We start from the raw sequence: 15227 nt of genomic DNA, 5'->3' as shown, positions 1-15227 counted from the left end.
GTTATGTTTCACATCAACAGACGGAGATGGGGTGAATTTCACTGAGGCAACTTGAGTATGAGGAACAGAGAGGTTATGTATCACTGACATGTGGATAGTGATTTCACATGCACATCATTGAGAAAGGTGCAGAAATGTGTATTGCTCACCTCCGGGTTGCATGGGATTTGGTTAGCCCAGGAGCTAGAAAATGAATGCTGTAACACAGAACAATTTCTGAGCATGAGCTTTTGAGAAAAAGTTCATTTTCCCATCAGGCCAACATTCTTCTCCACCTCCATTTGGTAGAAGCCATTCAAAACAGAACCTGTTAAACTTGTAAAACTTGTCAGTTGTCTGTGAAGTTGGATGCCATCGGTCAGGCATTTTAATCAGCTTTTCGGTTCACCTGGATCAATAACAACACATCATGTTAACAACAGAGCAGGTACACTTCAGTTCTTGACCCGGACAAAACCCAACAAGGGGGAAATGGACGAGCCTACCATGGTGTGTCCAAAGAAACACTTGTTGGGGCTGGAAGGGCCATGAGAAGGTGGGCTCCAATCTTCTTATTTTCCTGATGTGGATTCAGAGGTGTGGAGAGGAGAAGCGACTTTCAGACCTATACAGTGAAGACAGTCAGTGCCAGCTCTGACACTGAACAGACTTGAGTGTAAGCCTGGCTCGGCCATGCTTTGTTTGCCTTTGGGCACATTCGGCTCTCAGGGTCTTAACTTTTTTCTCCAAGTATAAAATGGAGCGATTAGCTCCTACTCAACCGGAGTGTTATAAAGATAATGAGTTAACGAACCTTCATAATATATGTAACATATACTAGGCAGTTTAAAATAATATTTTTTATTAACATCGATGAGACTAGATTCATCTGTATCTGGGTGATCATAGAGATTGAACCCCATGATACTCCTTCCCTAGCATTTCGAAAATATAATAAAGAAGGGAACCTGTAAGTCTCCAGAGCGTAACAGAGAGGAAGTAGTGTGCTCACAGTGATGACGTGGTAGTGACTCGAAACAAAAGGCGGCATTTAGGTGCATCTAGTTCTCTAGGTATATCTATCTCTCTAATTCCAGCTACGGAATATAAGGTCAAGAGCCAACACATGAGGCAGTGGCATTAAAACAAGTGTGTTTAGGGGCTCCTGGGTGGCTCAGTCGGCTGAGCGTCCGACTTCAGTTGGGGTCATGATCTTGCAGCTCATGAGTTCAAGCCCCGATCGGGCTCCGTGCTGACAGCTCAGAGCCTGGAGCCTGCTTCGGATTCTGTGTCTCCTTCTCTCTCTGCCCCTCCCCTGCTCACACACACTCTCTCTCTCAAAAATAAATAAACATTTAAAAAAAAGTGTGTCCAGTCCACAAACCAATGTAGCATTAACGATAACCCAAATCCTTAGCCCCTGCTCCATTTGTCTTTAAACTTGAGTTAGTCATTCTGTAAGTCAAATGCAAGTGTTGAAAACGTAGACACTTTTAAAATTCAGTTAGTTTTGCAGAAGGAGTTACATAAAAAATCTTAGAAGTTGCTTCAGGCTAATTTTGATACAGAACTCTAAAGCTGATTAAAAATATTTTTTTCTCAGGGCACCTGGGTGGCTCACTAGGTTAAGTGTCTGACTTTGGCTCAGGTCACAATCTCATGGCTCGAAGGTTTGAGCCCCACATTGGGCTCTGTGTTGACAGCTCAGAGCCTAGAGCCTGCTTCAGATTCTGTGTCTCCTTCTGTCTCTGCCTCTCCCTGCTCAAGATCTCTCTAAAATGAATAAATGTTTTTTAAAAAAATTTAAAAATAATAATAAAAATATTTTTTCTTGGTCACTGAAAATGTAATAGAGCATTTCTAAAGTAAAATGTTGCTATATAATTGGAGACTACAAATGTAAATTCTAAATGGGAATAGCACTTTGTTGAGGATACATGAGATACAGTCGGTAGAATGAGGGAGGCAGTGAATCAAAAGAAAATGACCCCATCAGAATTGGAATCTTTCTGCATGATCGTTAGAAAGATGGTCAGTTGATGCCCTATGCTATTATCAAGCCCCAGCCACATGTTGTTTGTGTTTTGATTTAAATGTATTTAAAATTTCTTGGGCATTTGATTTTACTAGAGTGCAATTCATGAACAATACTCATCACGATATTCCGAATGGCTTCTGGCTGTGTGGTAAATAACAGTCTTAATTAACTGGAAAAGGTGCCCCCACTTTGGCTGGGGGAACACGCACTGATCCCTTTGAGAGGGGGCTGACTGGGGATTGGTCAGCTGGAAGATTCCCAGGGGAAGCAATGACACAGGATTTAGAAGCCCCGGCTGTGCCACTTGTTAGTCACATCGCCTGTAAAACGTTGCTTATTGCTTATCGTGGGGGCAATAAAACTCACCTCCTGGAGGCAAGAGTTCTTATCTATAAATGGTTAGGAGAAGAGGAAGTTCCTTAAGGGAGACCTATAAAGTATTTGAATTTTGAACTGCATGATAAGGCAGGTAAAAGTAAGGGAGGACATTGGTAAGAAATGACATCCTGGTGAGAGATTTGGCTACTTTAAAATCCATTTGTAGGCTTTAGAGAATCTGACAATGTGTTTTCCATTCACATATAATTGAATTATGACTAATCCGCACTTACGTACAGCATGATTTCTATCTTCAAGCCTGAAAGTACTGAATCAGTGGGCCTTGGCTGCATAAAGGGTATATCAAGAATCCATGGCTTACAACAATAACTTACTATTTCTCTTCATTCTGTGGCTTGGCTGGGTGACGCTTCTGCTGGCCTTACCCTCTGACATGGGGGCTGGGGGCTGCTGGGGCAGCTGAGGTGTCCACACAGCCTGGCCTGGCCTTAGGGTCTCTCGGCATCTTGGAGGCTGCCGGCGGCACTTTGTGTGTGGTTCTGGGGTTCCGGCAGCAAGAGGGGGCCGCTCTAATGCACCAGTACTCTGCAAGTCTCTGCTCGCTTTTGTCAAGTCACACGGCCAAGGCCAGAGTGAGTGTGGGAAGGGATTGCCCAGGGCATGGATAGAGAGAGATGAGAACAAACTGGGGCTATTACCTGCTTGTTGCGGGCCTCGTTCTTCCAACCCACTTTGGATTGACTTCCCCCGAAGAATCCTACTTGCAGCTACCTCTTCACCATCCCTTTGGCAAAAAGTTCCAGCCAGGGCCTGTAAAGTTAAAAGGACAACTCTTGTAATATTTTGTTAGGGGTTCAGGATTTACACTTGGTCTCTTTTCTGCTGTTCTCTCTTCAATAAGACATAAATTTCACTGCTGATTAACTTTGTCCTAAGGGACACGTGAACATAATTCCCAGCATGACTTTTGGAGATGATGTGCCCTTGGGAAATGAACAGATGGATTTCTTTCCGGGCAGAAGAGGAGAATCTTATAAATTCGCCCCCTATCTGCTTCAGCACATTCCTCTTTGTCATCAAAGCATGCCCTTGAACTTCCTTGCAGTGCGTCTGAACATCACTGTTTGGAATGTGGCCCAGTGTCAAGGGTTTCTCATTGTCTAGATATGTAACTAAGGAAATGTGTTTCCTGGGAGTTTTAAAATTCCAATCTATAGTCTAGCTAATCTGTTTATTCCTGCAGATAAAAGGAAAAAATGTATCAAACATTGTTTTTATTTTTACTCAACCCACATCCTCATTCAGAAGTTGAACTGTTGGCCGTATCAAGGGAATCAGGTTCTTTTCTGAGCACCGGACCAATTACCAGTTCCTGGTGAATATGGAAATAAATGGCTCTTTTTTTTTTTTTAAAGGATATGTTGTACTATTCCAGTGCTTAAAGTCAAATTGGACAGAATGTCATGTCAAGCCACTTGAAAACAATGAAGGACGTGACACCATCTCGTCTCATTTGGTGAGCTGAACGTATGTGCCCATTGTCCCACATACTTCTTTCTTCTCATTTCAGTGACTCTTTCCTTATTCATTTAGTTTGCTTCCGTGCTTGTCACTTGAAAACGATGTTCTCTTGTTTCTTGGACTTTCTTTAGTGGCATAATCCACCCCAGGCCACCACCATCCCAAGGCGCACACACTGATTCTGTCTGGTACCGCGTGGGGTCCTCAGGAGGAACAATGCCTACCTGTCACGCAGGGCCGTGAGCCCCCTTCCTAGAGGGGAGGGGGCAGGGGGTGGCCTGAGGGAAGCCAGTGAGAGGACACACGGTGAACCGGTCCTTGGAAGATGAGACTTCGGGCAGGTAAAGGGGAAAGGGTGTCAGGCAGAGGAACCGGCAGGCCCAAGACCATGGAGTGGTTCTTGAGAATCAGTGAGTATGTGTTGGTGTGAATGTGTGCACGTGTGATCTCATGAGCAGCAGCAACTAAGGTGTCTTCTGAAAGAAGCTGCCATCTGAGGGGCGTAGTCTTCATTCTGCAGGCAAGAAAAGTACCGCGGCTGGAAAGGGAATGCCTGACTTGGTTTTGAGCCATCTCTCCAGCAGGACAGAGGGAACACGGCAGGGAGACTGGCTAGGAGGCTGATTTTGTAATGCTGCAGGTGATAGGTGTCAGACTTGGGACAGAAGCGATCGTACTGGAGAAGAGAAAAGCAAAATTAACGTGGTGGGGGAAGGGTGAGGGTGATGCTTAGCCTGGCGTCTGGGTGAATGGTGAAAGCCACGTCCAAGAGTTAAGATGGGGACTCGACGCTGGGGTGTTGGTGAAGGAAGACGGCCAGGGCTTGAGATGTGGGTGTGGGTAAATTTGCCTTTGGAGACTTTGGAGGTTAAAAAAAAAAAGATTCTATATGCTCAACATCATTCATCATTAGGGAAATGCAAGCCAAACTATAGTGAGCTATCACCTCACACCTGTCAGAATGGCTAAAATAAAAAAATATGGGGGCGTCTGGGTGGCTCAGTCGGTTAAGCGTCCAACTGCAACTCAGGTCACGATCTTGAGGTTGGTGGGTTTGAGCCCCGTGTTGGGCTCTGTGCTGACAGCTCAGAGCCCGGAGCCTGCTTCAGATTCTGTGTTTCCCTCTCTCTCTGCCCCTTCCCTGCTCTCTCGCTCTCTCTCTCTCTCTCTCTCTCTCTCTCAAAAATAAACATTAAAAAAATAATAAAATAAAAAACACAAAGAAAAACCAAGTGTTGGTGAAGATGTGGAGAAAAAAGAACCCTCTTGCACTCTTGTTGGGAATGCAAACTGGTGCAGCCGCTGTGGAAAATGGTATGGAGATTTCTCAAAATGTTAAAAAATAGAGGTACCCAATAATCCAGTATTGCATTGCTGGGTATTGAGCAAAAAATACAAAAACACTAATTCAAAAGGCTACACACACCCCTATGTTTATAGCAACATTATTTACAAGTCCCAAATTACGGAAGCAGCCCAAGTGACCACTGATAAATGAATGGATAAAGACGAGGTGGCATATATACGTAAGGGAATATTATTCAACCAAAAAAACAATGAAACCTTGCCACTCGCAATAACGTGGATGGAGCCAGAGAGTAAAATGCTAGGTGAAATAATCAGTCAGAGAAAGACAAATACCATATGACTTCACTCACAGGCAGAATTTAAGGAACAAAACAAGCAAAGAAAAAAGAGACGAAATAAGTGAAAGGGATTCAGGGTACACCTCCCAGATGAGCAGAGAGTCACGTAGAGAATTCTTGGAGCCTGCATTTTACACCTGAAACTAATATAACACTGTAGGTTAAGTGTATTGGAGTTAAAATTTTTAAAAAATGAATTAAAAAAGAAAAAGATTCCATAGATGACTCAGAGATCTGACAGGGATCAAGCTGAGGTGTGATGCCTTTGGTTCCAGCCAGCTCAGTACCCCTTAGGTCTGCCAACCTCTTCAGACTTTCCTTCACCCGTTCGGGTGATCTCACTGTCAACTTATAGTCCCCTAGATTTTTAGTGTTGCTTTCTGTATACAACAATAAAATTACACGTTTTTTTTAATGTTTATTTATTTTTTAGAGAGACAGAGACAGAATGTGAGTGGGTTAGGGGCAGAAAGAGAGGGAGACACAGAATCAGAAGCAGGCTCTGGGCTCTGAGCTGTCAGCACAGAGACCGATGCGGGGCTCAAACTCATGAGCTGTGAGATCATGACCTGAGCTGAAGTCGGTCACTCAACTGACTGAGCCACCCAGGCGCCCCTAAAATTTAAAGTGAAATGGAAAAAATATCAGGTCACTTCACTTGAAAATAAAAGTGACTAACTATATATATATATATAAACTATATATATATATATATATAAACTATATATATATATAAACTATATATATATAAACTATAAACTATATACATATAAACTATATATATATAAACTATATACATATAAACTATATATATATAAACTATATATAAACTATATATATATATACATATATATGTATTTTGAAGAGTATAGAGCTGTCAGTTTTCCTATCTCCCTTGCTCTGTTTTTACCTTTACACCCATAGCTCGTATGTATCCACTTCTTTTCCCTCTCTCGATATTCTTTTCCAATCTTCCACTTAGAGGGTAAGAGTATGGGACATCTTTCCCATCTGTGTTCTGCAGGGTTGGTCAACTACCACCTCTGGGAGGCAGTGGGACAGAAAAACTTAACTCTCCTCTTCTTTAGGTGTCTCCTTGAAGCATTGGGAGCTCAGATTGATAGCATTTTCATCCCCATTCGTTGACCCCTGAAACAAAAAGATACACCAAAACTTTATTATTCAGGCAGTAGAATTGCAGATTATAGGCACGGTTAAAGAGTTTGGTGAATTTCGGCAACGATTCTGCCTCTTATAAAATTGAGATTATATATCTTTCATGAAGAAAGAACAGTGGCTCCCATTTTCTGGGTGCCTACCCGTGTGCCAGTCCGGCGCAAAATCCTTAGCTCACACCCACTCATTCTATGCCTTTGTAACAGGATGTTAAATGTGACTTCTCTATGTATTTGGCAGAGGCTTCAAAGCTTGGGAACAAGGGATGCCAGACATTTCTGTAGAACCTGTTCTGCCACTGTCACCCATCACCCACCTGCAAGACAAAGTGAAAAAATCCACTGAGAAAAATCACGGCTTGAGTTTGTCATTCAGCAATTTTATGCCGTGATAGAGAGCCATGTTCTCTATAAGCGTGTCAGACTTGATCTGTTGTATGGTTCGGTTTAGCTCAAGTTTTATTTCTTAGGAAAACCAAAGCCCCTCAGACTCTACACGAGTCCTTTTTGGTTCCCAGAGTTTGGAGCAAAGGCTCAGGTGACCCCACAACTGCAAAAGTCCATTTTCCCATCTGAATTGGTAAATAGACCCAGTGAAGAAAAGTGGCAAAGTAGTATATTCTTAACATTTCCCTAGAATAAGAAATACAAGGATAGCGTGACGCTAGCTTATGAACACCCCCTACCCCCCAGATTTTTTTAAAAATTATTTTTAAGGTTTATTCATTTTTCAGAGACAGAGAGAGACACAGCGTGAGTGGGGGAGGAGCAGAGAGCGAGGGAGACACAGAATCTAAAACAGGCTCAAGGCTCTGAGCTGTCAGCCCAGAGCCCTGGGACTCGAACTCATGAGCCATGAAATCATGACCTGAGCTGAAGTTGGACGCTTAATCTACTGAGCCATGCAGGTCTCCCCGCTGTCCCAACAGCTTTTTTATTTCTTGTAGTGCTCTTGTGTAATGTTGGCATTTGGAGTTTGTTAATTTTCAGTTAACTCTTACATTAGTTTCCTACGGCTGCCGTGACAAAGTAACACAAACCGGGCGGCTTAAAACAACAGAAATCTATTCTCTCATAGTTCTGGAGGCCAGAAGTCTGCAGTCAATGTGTAGGCAGGGCTGTGCCTTCTCTGAAGCAGAGGGAAGGATCCTTCCTTGCATCTTCCAGCTTCTGGTGGCCCCACGTGTTCCTTGGCTTCTGACAGCATGACTCCAGTCTCTACGTCCATCATCACGTGGCTTTCTCCCTGTGTGTCTGTGCACAAATTTCCCACCTTTTATAAGGGCACCGGTCATATTGCATTAAGGGCCAATCCTTCTCTGGTATGACTTCATCTTAACGCAGTTAATTACACCTGCAAGGACCCTATTTTTAAAGAAGGTCACATTTTGAGATACTGAGGGTTAAGACTTCAACATATCTTTTTTTGTCGGGCGAGGAGGGGACACAATTCAACCCATAGCAATAATCAATCACGTTTCCAGTCCACTTGGAAGCAGAATTTCTTCTTTGCGAAGAAATCTAAGATTGCCTCTGAAGCCTGCCTTCTCCTGGGGGCCGGTTCTGTCTGCTCTACCGCTGGGCGTCAGATCCCCCACCAAGACACAAGGGATTTCATCCACTGCTGGCCCTGAATTATGTAGGGTATCCCTCCTAGAATCTTTACTTTATAAATGTCAACCATTTGACTTGAGCTGGAAGAAAAACACTTCAGGATACAGCAGAGGCAGAGAAAGGAGCAGGGGAGTGAGAAAGTCCCCAGGGTGCCAGAGCAGCACGGGAATGCCTCAGAAACACATTGCCAACCAACCCGGCCCTCTGTATGCTGCTTTGGACGGAGTTGGCAAAATGGACGTGGGTTGAAATCGGTCTCAGGAAAGTCACTCCTGGCAATCACACCCTATCTCTGCTGAGTATGACCGAGACGCATGCTAGCGGGTTGAATGGAGCAATCGGGGCTGTGCACCGACCAGAGGACAGCAGCAGAGAGGGACCCCATCTGGGAGCCACGGTCAGGTGGCATTCCAGCACTGACAGTTTGTGGCATTTTCCCAAGAAGGACCGATTACGTTTGTTATCCAAAATTAAAACCATTTATCCCTTCCTTCCACCGCCTCCTTCTAACCTCTTCTCCAGCCAGTGGCCCTCAGTGATGCTGATGTGCAGAAGCAGATTAAGCATGTGATGGCTTTTATTGAACAAGAAGCTGATGAGAAAGCAGAAGAAACTGATGCAAAGGAAGAGCTCAACATTGAGAAAGGTCGTCTTGTGCAAACCCAAAGACTGAAAAGGATGGACTACTGTGAGAAGAAAGAAAAGCAGACTGAGCAGCAGACGAAAATTCAGATGTCTAATTTAATGAATCAAGCTAGGCTCAAAGTCCTCAGAGTGAGAGGTGACCTAATTACAGACCTGCTGAATGGAGCAAAACAGAGACTCGGCAAAGTGGTAAAGGATACAACCAGGCACCGGGTGATCCTGGATGGCCCGGTCCTCCAGGTTTGTACCAATTGTCGGCGCTCCGAATGATCGTTCGCTGCAGGAAACAGGATTTCCCTCCGGTAAAGGCCGCAGTGCAGAAAGCGATTCCTATGTACAGAATCGCTGCCAGAAAGAGATGTTGATGTCCACATTGATCAGGAGGCTGCCCTGCCTGAGGAAATAGCTGGCGGAGTTGAGATCTACAAAGGGGATCGTAAAATAAAAGTTTCCAGTCCCCTAGAAAGCCAGCTGGATCTCATAGCCCAGAAAGCAGATGATGCCAGAAGTACCGGGTGCTTTATGTGGTGCAAATGCCAACAGGAACTTTTTGGGCTTAGCTTTTGGGAGCGGTGGACGTGATCCACAGCTCTTTGGGAAGGAGGTGTTCCGATCTGTGCCACTGAAGCCTTGGCAGACTCTCTGGCTCGTTCTCAGAGGTGCTCCTGAGGCACCTCCTTCCCACTTCTGCAGGAGCACTGTGAACTTGTGTCTACCTCCCGCTGCATCTAACACCGTGCCTGCTATACAGAGGCTGCTATATAAACACACGAGTAAATAACTCTTAAGGCAACATTTGACTGTGTGAGCCTTGAAATCTTGAGTGGAATGAAGATCACTACTTTTACGAATTAAAACAGCAATGGAGCCCAGTGTGGGGCTTGAACCCATGACCCTGAGATCAAGACCTGAGCTGAGATCAAGAGTCAGATGCGTAACCGGCTGGGACACCCAGGTGGACTTCAACAAGAAATTTCTGATGCCTTAAAAACTTGTGTTGTTTCCTATAAAAGATTTGAGAGGTAAAGCTAGAGGTGTGTGGGGGGGGGAGGGGGACTGCCAGCTTGTAAACCAAACACGGGGTAGTGATTAAAATGTGACAAAAACCTTTCTGTATTTAATAAATGGTTCCACGTCAACAAATAACAGGAATATTAAAAATACAGCCATTTACACTGCTTGGCATTCAACCGTGTCATTGTGCTAAACAGGAAAACAAAGGTACTTAACCTTTGTTTTTTTGTATTTTGATGGGAGGTGACTGAGTCTAGTGGAAATAATTTGGGTCTTGTATAATACTAGCATTTGCTGTTTGTTCATTTAAAAATTTTGGTGGGTAGGGGCGCCTGGGTGGCTCAGTTGGTTGAGTGTCCGACTTCGGCTCAGGTCATGATCTCGCGATCTGTGAGTTCGAGCCCCGCGTTGGGCTCTGTGCTGACAGCTCAGAGCCTGGAGCCTGCTTTGGATTCTGTGTCTCCCTGTCTCTCTGCCCCTCCTGGGGCATGAGCCCGCTCATGCTCTGTCTCTCTCTCTCTGTGTCAAAAATAAACAAGCATTAATTAAAAAAAAAATTTTGGCGGGTAGGAAATAAACTTTCCTGCTTTGAGTTTTCTCATGCATTAAATGAAGACAATGACATCGGCATTACGGATATATGCACTACGTGATGGCAACTGTGCTAGAACGATACACACCGCCATCTTTTTTTCATCCTCTGATCCCACCCACCTCTCCTTTCAGAGACTGGCCCAGGACTTGGCCTCCTACCAGGGTAAGTCTCAAAAGAGTTGCCACCGCACCTGCGCTCTCACCCGGGTCCTTTCCCACCCTACTCCAGTCAGTTCTCTGTCTCTGGAATTCTGCAGGTACGGCCCCCGTCAAGTTCACCAGTGACGTCCATCTGCTACCTCATGCTCAGCCTTCTGTCCTCAGAGCAACATTTCCCAGCTGAGCACTCTGCCCTTCTGACAACACATTTCTCCAGGCTTCTAGGACTTCACAGTTGTCTGGAATTCCTCTCACTGCACAGTCCTTTTTCGTGTCTCTGTAGTTTTCTTCTCCTTGTGGACTTCTAAGTGGGAGAGTACTCCAGGCCCCCGCTCGGGGACAGCCTTCTCCTGTCCTCCCCTCCCTGCCTAGGCCATCAGGTCATCTCACACATATGCCAACGACTCTTGGTCCATCGCCTTACCCTGGGAATTACATGTGGCCACGTCCACCCGGAGGTCAATAGGATACTTCAACCTTAACATAACCCAGAGCCCCACTGAACCTCCGCCAGTCTTCATCGCCCTCCACGAGTCTTCCTCTTCTGACTCCACTGGTGTCCCTTCCATCGAGTTGCTGGGGAAAGAACCTAGAAGCCATCCTGGACTCCATTCTGTCCCTTTCCATGTCCGACCCATCAAAGTTGTATCAGGGTTGCCTCCAGAATGTATCTTGAATCCAACCACTTCCCATCATCTCCGTGGCTAAAACTGTAATGCCAAACACCATCATGACTCCACCTGGTGTCTGCCTGGTGGCTGGTCACCCGAGAGTCCATTATCCACACAGAAAGCGAGAATCAGATGACGTCACTCTCCTGCTTGAAGCCTCCCAGTAGCTCTTACTGCCGCCAGAACGGAATACGAAGTCCTTGGCCTGGCCTGTAGTTCTGACACGACCCGACACCCGTCTTGTTCTCCACCTGAATCTTTAACATTTCCTCCTCATCCATCCAGACCCAGCTTCAGTGGCCACCTGTCTGTCTCCCTCATGTGTCATGCTTCTTCCTTCCTTAGCACCTCTGCACTTCTCTTCTCTGCCAGGAACTCTCTCCCTGAGACTGTCGTGTGCTCTCTCCTCATGATGTAGGTCTTCGATGGTTCCTGCTCAGAGACTGTCCTGACGTGCCTGGCAGGAAGGGCCTTCCACCCCATTTCAACGCTTTCCATTACCTCATTTTACCCTCCTCTCAGAACACAGCTCCATCTGACACTATACCTGGTACTTCTCTCTTTATGTGACAGTGTGACAATGGTATGTTTCCGATCCATGGAACGGACAGAGAAATCCATATTCTACATGATACACAGAGGACAGGCTCATGACATTTGTGTGGGATGAGTGAAACTTTTAAAATGCCGATAAACAGTAAGCATTCAGTAGATTTGTCTCCTCCTGTCCTTTACTTTGGGGGAATAAACTTAAAACCTCTGACTTCTCTTTGTATATTTTTATTATGCTGCCCTTTATTGTGGTCTCCACGTGTTAGGGTCTAGGCTAGGGGGTGAGGATCTCAAAATGAGTGAAATCTGGTCCTTTGGGAAGGTGTAATCTAGTAGGTGAGGTAGGCACATAAACAGACGTTTTTAAAAATTGTGTAAATATATATATATGTTTATTATACATAATATGATATTGATCATTTTAACCATTCATAAGTGTACAATTCAGGGGCATTAAGTACATTCGCAATGTTGTTCAACCGCTGTCTCTCCAGAGTTCTCGTCATCCTGCCACAACTCCGTACCAATTAAATAATTCCCCCCACCCCGATCTTCTACTTTTCTACTCTTACCTCTCTTCTACCTCTCTTCTACTTCCTGTCTCTATGAGGTTGCCTATTCCAGGTACCTCCTATAAGTGAAGTCATATAATATTCGTTCTCTGTGTCTAGCTTATTTCACGGAACATAACATTTGCAAGGTTCACCCATGTTGTAGCACTTATCACAATTTCATTCCTTTTTATGAATAGTATTCCACTGTATGTATATAGCTCATTTTGCTTATCCATTCATCTGTGGATGGCATGTGAAAATGCCTGAAATATAGCAGGTACTCAAGAAACATTAGTTTCTTTCTTTGATTGAGTGATTGACTCTGTCAGGTCACCACGGTTGAGGTAGAAGTAGCATCTACGAGGTGGAATATTTTGGTATTTTGATACCATGATTTGCCAATTTTAGGGCTGAGATTAGAGAGAGATGTACTTGGTGAGAATAACCAGGAGGGAGGCAAGGCGTGGGTGGTCCGCACTCCCATCTATATACAGGGGGTGACTTGGTGGAGGCGTAAGTTATGCCTAAAAGGATGATCGATGTGGGGCGCCTACAAATGAGGATGGATATGGGCTTCGTAAAACCCTGTTCACTGATCCCACCAAATATGATTGTTGCTGGAAAATACTTGTCAAGGCCCAAGATATGCTTCGACTGATCTTCTGGCTCCACCTAATGGAGCGAAGTGGTATTTCATTGTCTTAAAAGCCAGACGTAGTGGTTGTCTTTAGACCCAGTTGTAAATGGGGTGGTGTTTGTATGTTTATGTCTATGGTTGTTCTTAATCTAAACGTGCCTTGTATCATTAAGAATTTAGTTAGGATAACTCTAGAATGTGTCTCATATGCGTGCTACAGGAAAGCAGAGGCAAGGGACTGCAGTAATTTGCCCAGGGTTACTCAGTGAGTTTAATACTTGTCTTGTAAGAAACTAATCATCTATTCCATGCTGCCCAGGACACAGAAACCCCGAGACGCCGCGTCAGACCATCCCACAGGTAATACAGTGTTTATCTGGCACAACTGGGAGTCCTGTGGCTCTAACTGCTTGGCCTGAGACCAGTGGGCGGGCTCAGAGCTCCTGGTGACTTTTCTAGTGCTCTCTGCTTTTATCTTCATTGTCTTCTTCGGTGAAGTTTACGTCCACCTCTGGCCTCTGGCTTTGCACAGCTGCTCGGTCGCCTTTTCACAAAACCTTCTTTACCCTATGCTATTCTTCCACTTGTCAGCAGGTGTCGGCAAATCTCAGGGTTAAGTAAAATGCACTGTACCAAGATGCAGTCTTTTGTCACAAAATTGGGGAGGAGACGGATGAAGAAAATGGGCAGTGATGTACCAATTGTGCCTATATCGGAGTGAGCTTCCTTAAAAGGGACAGAGTGTCGTCCTTGAGACATGGCTTGAGATTGGTGTCTAAATACCAGCGCAAGCCTTTTAGGGGCCTCGTCACTTTTGTTACTTAAGTGACTTAAACTCTGAGCCACCACTACCCCGCCAACCTCTCAGGATAAGATGCCATAGAATGTGTTAGCTTCCTATACTTCCCTATTGCACCCTGGAAGTAGAGTGTTGGTAAAAAAAAAAAAAAATGGCGGGGAGAAACATCAGTGACTGCCTCCTCTCATTCATTGAGCTGACAACAGATCAATTTACATTAAAAACGTAATCTATAGTCTCTGCACAGATAAGTCATAGAAGGGTTTATTAATCCCCTGTAGTGGCCACAACCAATTACCACAGAGGTTTATTGCCTTACAGTCTGAAAGCTGGAAGCCTGAAATCTGGCAGGGCTGTTCTCCATTCTTTGGCTGGTGGCAACACCACTCCAGGCCACTCTGCCTCAGGGTCACGTTGCCTTTTTCTCCTCTGTGTGCAGACTCGCTCTCTGCCTCTAATACAGAAATGTGTGTTTGTATGTAGGACCACCCAGATAATCCCTCCATGAGATCTCTCCATCTCATGGTCCTTAATCACATCTGCAAAGACTTGCCATATAAGGTGACCTTTGTGGGTTCCAGAGATGAGGACCTGACATCTTTGGGAAACCAGCTGTCAGCCCACCGCAAAGGGGATTAGTGAGTGCACTCTTTGCGGCCCGGGCATGACCCCCAGGATGCAGGAAGTGAGGTTACCTGAGCAGAGATTGTGCAGTAATCTCTCTCTTCCTCCATTCCAAGATAGGGGGTGTTCGGGGAGTTGCAAGAAACTTTCCGGCTTGGCAAATGTGGGAATGGAAGAAATGTTAGGGGCATGGAATATTTCTGTGAAGAAATGGAATGCCTTGCACAGAGGCCCTCAAAGTCTGCAATCTGGGCCAATGCACGGAGTGGAAGAGGGTTCGACAAACATTGCCTCCAATTACTCAACCGTGCCACTAGAGTGGTGAAGGAGCTACAGACAATACGTAAAGAAAGGACTATACCTCTGCTCTGATTTTTGTAAAATAAATTCACACTTACCCTCAGAGAATGGCTGAAGGAAGTTCTCCAAACATGAAAGAAATGACAAAATGATAAAACTTGGGAAATCAGAAGGAAGGAAACAATGAAGCAAGAATGTTCGCTTTCATGACTTACTCAACGTGGTGCTAGAACACCTCGCATAGAAAATCTCCCCACATCTAAAAAATACTCCTAGAACTTATGAGTGTACTTAGCAAGGCTACAAGATATAAGATCACAATACAAAAAGCAATTTTATCTCTGTGTACTAAAGATGAACAAGGGG

General features: G+C 44.8%; 1 pseudogene; it reads left to right on the top strand.

The window, feature by feature from the left end:
- The first annotated feature begins 7752 nt into the window (after positions 1 to 7752).
- LOC122467592 lies at positions 7753 to 10132 on the top strand (annotated as a pseudogene).
- The last annotated feature ends 5095 nt before the right edge of the window (positions 10133 to 15227 follow it).

The sequence above is a fragment of the Prionailurus bengalensis genome, chromosome B1 (genome assembly GCF_016509475.1).
Source record: "Prionailurus bengalensis isolate Pbe53 chromosome B1, Fcat_Pben_1.1_paternal_pri, whole genome shotgun sequence".
Lineage (NCBI taxonomy): Eukaryota > Metazoa > Chordata > Mammalia > Carnivora > Felidae > Prionailurus > Prionailurus bengalensis.
The sequence above is the reverse complement of the archived record's forward strand: the minus strand, read 5'-3'. Positions and strand labels throughout refer to the sequence as shown.